Source organism: Hippopotamus amphibius, chromosome 15, assembly GCF_030028045.1.
Source record: "Hippopotamus amphibius kiboko isolate mHipAmp2 chromosome 15, mHipAmp2.hap2, whole genome shotgun sequence".
In the NCBI taxonomy this organism is placed as follows: Eukaryota; Metazoa; Chordata; class Mammalia; order Artiodactyla; family Hippopotamidae; genus Hippopotamus; species Hippopotamus amphibius.
In genome coordinates, this window is record NC_080200.1 from 38,123,631 (window position 1) to 38,133,940 (window position 10,310).

Consider the following 10,310-nt stretch of genomic DNA (forward strand, 5'->3'; position numbering starts at 1 on the left):
AACCTGGGATAGGATAGGGATATATTCACACACTATGTGGTATAGATGTGTGTGTAAATATATATGGGGGTATGGTGATACACACATACACACATGTAGCAGAAATGTGTAAACTCATGAGAAATGTGTTCTTCAGAAAATCTTTGGGCTTGTTACCTTTCCTGTATAAAGAAGAGGTTTAGGCTACTTAAATGTACGGTCTCCTATAGACCTAAATTTCTATGCGTCTGGGTACTCAGCCAATTTTACTTGTATATAAAAGTGTTTTGGAAGAAAGACTGGGAAATTTTGGAATTGGCAGCATAATGAATATCAGGCAAATCTCCTGCAAGGAAGTTTCAAGAAGGAAGTGGCTCTTGTTTATGTAGATACTTATCTACATTTGGCACCTAATACACGAGCTATCAGAATCCAGATAACTGATAGACATGTTTTCTTTGATTTCATTTTCTTTCTGAGTTAGCAAAGACCTGCATAAAGCTTGGAAAGAGAGGAGAAGCCAGATCTGAGAGGACTGAGGTGGGTATGAGGAGTAAGAGAAATCACACAGTTTAAAATTTTAGAACTGGAAGGTCATTCAAGATTAATGAATGCAGTTTTCTTCCCAGGCACAAACCCAGTCCTGAAGAGTCTGGATAAGTTTTAGAGGCAGCCCATGCACAAAGTAGGATCGTTGTAGGTATTAAGTACTTGAAAATGAGGAAGGGTGAGCCAGATAAATAAAGGTGAAGAAGAAACTCTGGGAAGAGGGAATGCCGTGACCCAAAGCAAACGGATACAAAAAGCATGAGGGTGAGGGGACATTACAGGCATTTCCATATTGAGAGCATTTATTGTGAGATAGGGAATACTGGCAATGTGACTGAAAAGATGGGGTCACGTCACATTCTATGCTGAGCTAAGTATCTTGGAATTATTCCATTGAGAGTAAGGGTTTTAAGCAAACTGGTGAGTGATACAGTTAGATTTGCATTTTAAATAGAGCAACCCAGGTGTGGCATAGAGGGTATATTTGAAGGTGGCAGGATGAGAAGCAGGCTCTTCAATAGCCAAGTAGTAATTATTAAGTTGGGACCTAGGGCAGAGTAGAGGGATGAAAAGGAAGGAGGAAATGAAGACTAGACATTTTCAGAAAATCAAATCAATATGTCCAATTGTCTGCTTTTGAAAAACGGTAGAGAAGACCCTCAGAATTTTGGTCTGGATAACCATTAACACAGAGGAAAAACAAGGTGCAGGATGAAGGGGAACACGAGTAAACGCACGGCCTTGGACACGATGAATTTGGGTCGCATACGCGTTATCCACGTGAGATGCCTAACTGATGCCATGTTTAAGGGAGAGGGGGACAGAGACAGAAGAAACTGATAATTACTATCAAAAACCACACAGTACCTAATATAGCTTCTAGAAAACGTTGCTGTACACTTGTGTGAGAGTGTGTATGAGAAAGGCAAATAATGTCTTGATGATGATAGGGAGAAGACCTATAGGAGTTTGGGGACCCCTAAGGGTTTGTGGGCCACACTTTGAGAATTAATATTCTATGAAAATTGGCTTACTTTTAAAAAGAAAATGAAATTGCAGGCAAAGTTTTATCTTTGGCTCTTCTATATCTCTCATTTTTTTGAATTTATTAATAAAATAAAAATAATAGGTATTAGTAGGTTTAGGGATCCTAGAAAGGATTGTAGACCCCATAGAAAGATGTCTATGAAAGTTGTGTACATACACCCCGCTTCCATTCCAGTCCTCATGGTCCGACACCTCATGATTCTTTCATGAATGAATCACATGACATAGATTGCAGACACTCTCATTCCATCATGGCAAGCCTAGTAGGCATTATTATTCAGGTATTCTAGCCATAAGGTATGAGAGATCTACTGTGTAAGAAAATGTTTTGTTGAAGAATGTAAGAAATACAGAGAATTCAATACACTCTATGCAGAGAATAAATATGAAAGATCTAGGATAAAATGTACGATTATGACTCCATTAAATCTTTTAGTGCTTTGATCTGTAAGCTAACTTAGATGTAATGGGCATGGCCATAGTTAAATTTCACTTTTTAAGTCCTTGTTTTTGGAAACTAAATATGAGCTCCATGTTGAATAGGATATGATAAGTTTCCATTGTCTAATATCATATTTAATTCCTAGACAAACATAGTGTATTTGCTAAGTATCAGTGGGCACATAATGTTAAATAACCTAATCATTACAGGAAACTAACGGATCATTGTGGTCTTTTATTGATTTGCTCAATATGCAAATATTGAATGATTTTTAAAAGCCTACACACATGCATAGGAACTGATTTATTAAATGAGATGTTTTCTCCTTGGAGGAAAGCAACAGATAAGAAGTTCGTATGCCTGGTTTTTGGTTTACTGTTCTGAAAACAAGAGACAATATATTCATTACTAAAGAAGCACATTTATCAAATTGGGGAGAAAACTACTTTCTGTAGTTTTCTGATTGGTTATACTTAAAGCCAAGTCTTCAAATTTCGTGTGTAGTCCTTGGAAAACATTATATTTGAAGCTGCGTAGTTCTTTGTAAAAAAAAAAGTTGAGAGTCATTTAATCTGGTGGTTTCCAGACTTTTGGATTTTGTGGACAATAAAATGCAATTTAATACAAAAAAAAAGATTTGATTTTATTGTCAACTCCTTATTTTGCCAAAAAGGACATTAAAAACTAACAAACAAGAAGCAAACAAAAATCTATTTCATATTACCACATTTAATAATGTAAAGATCTTCGTAATACCAAAAATCCAAGAGTATTGAATGTATGAAACATTTAATATAATACCTTTATTTCCCTTGCCCTATGCAAACTTTATTATGCAAGCCACTGCCAATATTTATAATCATTTATCTAAAGTTCTATAGAACTAACTCAGATAATGAAAATATCTTTTACTTTAAAAGATCATTAGGGGACATTTTCTAGAACAGGTAAATCTTTGCTAAATGGAAAAAGGATTCTAACTTTTAATATTTTTTTTCTTTTTTCTCCCACCCTTTCATTTTTCCATTGAATAAGGGAAAAAAGTAAAAATACTCCACGATTATTCTCCATAAATGCTTACTTTATTTCTGGAATGCTCTTGTCTATTTTGTGTCCTTGGCAAACTCCTGTGCATACTCAGATACTCAGCTCATACATCACCCTCTCTAAAAAGCCTTCTTTTGTCTCCTTAATACTTTCTTCTCAGCCAATTGTGTTTACCTGCCTAGCAGCATTTATACTAAGTTGTCATAATCTGTGTTACTCCTGTATAATAATTTCTGATGTTGACAGATGCAGTCCATTTATATGCATCATGATTTTTTATTCAGTTTTATTTTTACATCTTATTTGGTAATTTTTGTTTCCAGCTTTTCCCATTTTCTTTTTTTTTTTACCTTTCCCTGACTTCTTTTGGAAGAACTAAGTTTTAAAAATTCCATTTTCCCTTTCTGTTGGTGTGAAGATATAAAGCTACTATTGTTTTGTTGATTATCTAGACATTTAGCACAATTTACAAAGTCTAAATTTAATTCATTTCTCCCCTCCTACTAATTATAAGCTTAGCACAATTTTCCCTTCATGACTGTTAAGAATGGCATACACTGTATTAGTTTTATCTTGTAATTTATCATCCATGATTAATGATTACTGTTTATTGCTATTATTATTTTATCAAAAAAGTTGTTTCTCTATATTTCCCATGATTTTACAAATTATATTGCTTACCTTTTATTTTTGTATATTAGTCCTTTCTTCTAGCTTTCATTCTCTTCTCATTCAAACCTACATTTTGTTCCTTTGAGAAGTTTATTTTATCCTTATTCTTTAAAAATAATTTCAAAGGGTATATAGTTCTAGTTAATCAGTTGTTTTCTATTAGCCCTTAGAAATATTATTCTACTCTTTTCTAGCTTTAATTTTATAACAAGGTGACAAATATGTCTGACTTTAATTTTTTCTTTCTCTTTTGCTATTTTTAGAATTTGCAGGTCCCTAGTATTCTAACACTCACAGAAATGTGCTTAGAAATAGGTTTTATTATATATACCCTGCTTGGAATTTATTATGCTTAAGAGCCTGATTTTTTTTGTCTTGCAGCCATTTGGAATCATTCTCAGTCATTAATCTCCTTGAATATTGCATTTTTCCTATTCTCTCTGTAGGTCTTCTCTTACCTTCAATTTAATACTTTTCATGTTTTTATCTTTTTATGCTATGCTATGTGTAATTTCCCTTTTCTCTTCTCTCCCAGCTTCTTTTCTTTCTCAAGCTATGTCTTATCTGACATTTATTATATTATCATATTAGAATGAGAGTCTTTATCTTGTTTCTTTTCGAAGCTGGGCATTTATAGGATAGCATACAGATGAACACGAGAAAGCAGCACAGTATTCAGACTTTGAGGAACCCCAAACTCAGCACTGGTTTGTGCCTGAAAGAGCTTCAGAGTATGGGGGTGGTAGTGGTGGAATAGTGGACAGAGGCGGACAGCTCAGTTGTGAGCAATGAAAACACAGGCCCTGGCTTCATGCATCACCAGACAGGGGGCCATGGCTGAATAGCAAGCTGATGGTGGTGCCATGTAGTATCTAACAAACTTTGCACATGAGCACACTCGAAATATTCTCCGATGACTGTCCAGAAATAACCATGGAAGGTGGCATTTGCAGGAAAATTATGGTCTCACAGTAGCAGGTAGGAGTGAAAGTCGGTGGCTGAGCAACTACCATTAACATGTGCTCATGTAAAACCCCAGCTATCATGATCTGGGGAACCACAGATTATAAAACAACAGTTAAGAGAAGGTTGGAGAGTGACTCTGAACAGTGGCATGCATTCTACTACTGAAATAACAGACTAGTCTCAAATAAGACCAAAATGTGTGAATTCGTTAAATGGATATTTTATCATTAGCTTATTAATATGATTTCACTGATTTCATTGATGATGGACTCCAGGCTGAATCTTTAATTTCCTACATGGAGAACTCATCTTCCTTTCCCTCCCCTCACCCTCAACATTCCACAATACCAATAAAAAATAAAATGCTGAATTAGATGGCTGTTCTTTATATATAAACACTGTAAAATTGATTTGGCTCATTATTTCAGCTGAATTACTGGTGGTATTTTCATAGACAAATTCAACATGACTTTGATATATATTAGAGGACAGATCTAAATATGGATGCTAGGAAAATTTTCTCTATATAGGTTACCCTATCAAAGGAAAACTGCATCAATGAGCAAAGTAGATTTGGAAGAAATAATGATATTCACAGATAATTATGTATTGAACAAACAAGTGTTTAAAAAATGTTTCTATCAGCCTGAAATCAAGTCTAGGCAGGGATTTGTGTCTGTACAAAAAAGGCAGAGTTTTGGGTTAGCTTTGCCAATATCTGTAGGTAAACATTTCTAGGAATTATTCTTTCCCTGAAGGAAATTCAACAGTATGTACCAATGCAACTAAACAAAGATTAAGTAGATAAGTCTTTTTCCTGCTAAGCACCTTCAGTCTACCCCTTTGCCACATAATCTTTGACATCATTCACTCGTCATTGATTAATTCCCAGGAAAAGGCATCAATCTTCCATTTCCTGTTTTCCAATTCTATAGAATTCTTCATATTATTATGAGTTATCCTACAGGTAATGTAGTTTCAAATTATCCCTGATAAACAATGAAACTCGGGTATCAAATGTATAATTTCATATACAAAATAATGTTTAATAAAACTGAATGTCACAGGTTTGTCTGAAGAACATATTATGGTTCACTGAAATGTTTGAAAATACTGGCAAAACTTTACATTCAATAGCAGTAAAAAGATTGAGTAAAACAAACAAGAGTTTTGGGAGAGGACAATAATACATTGAATAGTTTGAAATCCTGGGTGAAATTTTGATAAGATAATGGTAAGTTTTTTCTTTAGCACTGAAAATGATATCTTATGTATTTTTCTTCTTTTTTAAAATACAATCTTGAAGAAGGTACATTGGCTTAGTGTTGGTGAACTTCTTTTGGCTACGATACACACACCATGCTTGGGTTCACTTAGGATTGCCATACTTCAGTCAGACAGCTTCCCTCTTTCTTTTATCTGCAGCCATCCTCCATTCTTTCTGTGGTGTCTACCAATGTCATTAGAGGCAATTATTTGGAATTTTGTTGCCTATGTTTTGCTTCCTGGTTGCATTTAATTTGTTACTCCTAAAGCTTAGTGTACATCCTCCATATGAACAGAGTCATATTAGACTGACTTGAAGCAGGGGTAGCAAAGGCTTTTATATGTATTTGTGAGAGTTGATTAGATAAACCTTTTCCCATCTACCAAACGCTTATTCATTTTTGTTCTGGCTCATGTTCACTCCTACCCTTTAACTTCTTTTTGTCTTTCCACTTCTCTGTGAGCTTCCCTTCTGCAAGCACAGGGATTCTCATTTCCGTATTCATTTATTAATGTATTCACGCATTCATTCATTCAAGCAAACTAATATTAATTAAATGCATACTGTGTTCTAAGCATAAGGATATAGTTGTGGAAAAGGCAGATATGGTCCTTGTCACCACAGTACTTCCTGGTTCAGAAGGTTCAATGTAGCTGTCATTTTTAGATGTCATGTCTGAGGTGATGTGAAGGCACACAGTGCAAACATCTATCCTAGCCAAATATCCTAAGATCTGTGAAGGCTTCCTGTTGGAAATGACCACAAGATAGTTATGTAGAAGGATGAGTAAATGTTATATATAAGTTCACAAGGCTAAGAGGTCAAGAAAAACTAAGAAAATGATCCAAGTAGTTGGAACAACTCATGGGACGGCTGTGAAATAAGAGAATGTAGAAGGTGTGGGGAAGGAATTTGGTAGGACTGAGAATAAAGTGCATGAGGGAGGATGTTAAGAAAAATAGGTAAGGTAAAGCTAGATCTGAGGCTAATTTACTTATTTATTTTTGTTTTTTTTTAAATCATTTATAAAGAGTTTATCATTTCAAAGGGACTGTATCCTAAGGGCTAGGAGAAGTCATTGAAATATTTGAAGCAGTAGACTGATAGAAGTTATTTGACTTTAGAAATAATAATTCAGGCCACAATGTGTAAAATGATTGGCGGTCCCATTACCAGCATTAAGGTGATCAGACTATCAAAAGATTCCAGGCAAAAAATGGTGGAGGCTGGAGTTGGGCCAGTGGAAGTGGTGAGAAGGGGGGGGGGGTAGAGGTAATATTTAAATATTTGAGTAGCATCAACAAGATAAATGGACAAGAAAGAGGAAGAAATCAAACATAATAGTTGAATTTTTGTCTCCGGGAACTGAATGAATGGAAAATTTGTCAACTGTCATAGAGAACAATGAGGAATTCCTGTAGGGCATAGAAACATATAAACACGAACTTGGTAATACTGCATTTTAGTTACCAGTGGAACACTTCAGTGGAGCTGATGGATCAGAATCTCCAGAGACATCTCAGTGCGAAGGATGTACATTCACAAATAGCCAATGCACATGCCATTGCAGTATAGAGACTGCGTGATGTGAGAGACCTCATGGGGTTTGTGGAGTAAGAGGGAAACAAGGTTTAGGACAGAATTCCAAGGAACATCAATATTTAATGGATAAAAAGAAGAGAAATAGTAAAGATAATTGGAGATTGGGTTCTCAAGAAGGGAGAGCAAAAGTCCCAATGAAGAAAAGGAATAAATCACTTCAAAAATGAAGGCATGGATAATACCATATGTTGTAATAATATAAGACCTAAAAGTATTCCATGAGATAAATCAATTTTCTTTTTCTTCCTCAGGGAGAAAGCACTGTTAACGAAGTGAGAGTAACACTATTCCACGTCAGGAGTATAACAAGTGTTTATACAACCTAACACATTATCCACTCAATAGACATTTGAAATATTATTTCTACCAGTGATGTATGAGGGTTACAGTTCTTTCTTCTTGACACTTGATATGCTCGCTGTCTTTAATTTAAACCATTCTAATAGATGCGTAGCAGTATCTCATTGTGATATTAATTTGCATTTCCCTAGTGACTAATAATATTGGCCATCTTTTCATGTGCCTATTTACCATCCACATATCTTCTTTGGTGAAGTGTTTGTTTAAATATTTCACCTGTTTTATTTATTTGGTTGTTTATTTCTTATTATTAAATTTTGAAAGTTCTTCATATATTGGGTCTATAAACCATTTATCAGCTATAGAATTTACAAATATCTTCTCTCAATCTGTGGATTATCTTTTTATTCACTTAACAATGTCTTCGGAGGAACAGAATTTTACATTTCAATGGGATCCAGTTTATTATTTTTTATAACTTTATGGATCATGGTTTTGGTGTTGTAGCTAAGAAATCTTTGCCTAGTTTGTTCATGGTCATGTTAAATATGCAATCACCTTGGAAAACCAGTTTGACAGTGTCTTTAAAACTGAAACATGCATCTACCGTGTGATCCAGCCATTCTATTCTTAGGTGTTTACCTAAGAGAAATGAAAGTGTATGTGCACACAAAGACTTGCACAGAAATATTCACAGCAACTTTATTTGTAATATACCTCCCCAAATGGAAATAGCCCAAATATTCATCAGTAGTTGAACAGATAAATGAATTGTGGTATATCCATACAATGGAATATTACCCACCAATAAAGAGATACATATTATTGACATATGTGCCAACTGGATGATTATTAAAATAATTATATGGCATGAAATATGCCAGATGAAAAATGACTGTATATTGTCTGATCACATCTTTATAAAATGCAAACTAACCTATAGTGACAGAAAGAGCATGAGAGGTTTTGGGGGACACAGGGTAGGGCCAGAGAGGGGCAGGGAGGATGATTACAAAAAGGCAGGAGGAAATTTGGGGGGATGATTTAGTATTTTTATTATTTTGATTGAAGTGATGTTTTCATTGGTGTATTTATATGTCAAAAATTGTACATGCGCAGCTTATTGTTTGTCAAATTAAATCTCAAGAAAGCTGTTAAATATTATTTCTATACTCCAACATCCCAATACACCAATTCAACTAAAATAAAAACAAAACTAAATGACAAAAACCCAGAAAACCAAAAAGCAACATATTGCATATTCTTGTGATTTGATCAGATAATTCACTCAAAATCAAAACAGCACTTGTTTCATGGATTTGTCCAGTAGTTTTTCACTCAGAGTGAGAGAACTCTGAGAATTAATGATGAAGCCTTGAGAATGTGGTGACAAGTTGCAAAATGTGTACCCTTCTGCCTTAAACTCTCACACACTAAGTTGGAATTGCTGCTTCTCAACAGAAAATTCTTCTCCCTAGTTTCTAAGTCAACTTCCAGAAAACATTATTAAATATATATTTTTTTCTTTTCCTTTGCAAGGATCTGTTTTTCATGTATTTGGAAAATCGATTTTTTTCTGTGTTTTGTTTTCTCATAAAATTTTCCCAGAAACAGATGTCTTAAAATTATATATTGGAAACACTAAAAAATGACTTCACATCTGCAACTTCTAAAACATGTATTAACATTTCACAATTCTTTCAAGTCCTTTGGTTTCTTGAATGTAATGTTTTTAAAAGATACCCCTTCTCAATTTTCTTTATTTTTAACATTTATTGTAAACTTAGCACTTCTAATACCATTTTTAAAAGATTTATTGCACTTTTTCCTTTTGACCCTGTACATGTCATTTAAAAACATTCAATTGGCAAAGTGTATTTTGCACTATGGACTTGAATTTATTTTACGTCTAAGTGAAGAATAATCCTTATTTCTCCGATTAAAATTTTTCAGTAGTTGAGGATAAACAATTCTCTTCTTGGTCTTGAAGGACTGTAATAAGAAGTAAAAGAAAGGAAATCAGTCCCTCAATCTTCTTTCATCTCCACACTTACATCAAACCCAAGCTGATGGGGGAAGATTTATAGAGATGTGGGGTCTTTCATCCCTAGACCTCATTGGACAAGGATGCATGTCCTTCAGAGAAACCTGGCTTTTGCATAGGTGGTGCCGTGTTCCATATAGCAAGGGAGTAATGGGGTGGACGTAGGATGAGTATACAATCCTGTTTGCCTGGGATGGTCTTGGTTTGGTTTACACTTGATTTTTTTCCCCATACTTATCAGTAGCTGTCCCTTTTACTCTCCACTGTATCCTGGTTTAAATGATGGAGTGGCCCGGATCTCCTTCACCAGGCTGTAGCACTTATCTCACAATAGTCACAACAGCTCGTTGCTGAAAACTCACAGCTGGTCCTTCCCAGGAGAATTGACCTCAGCT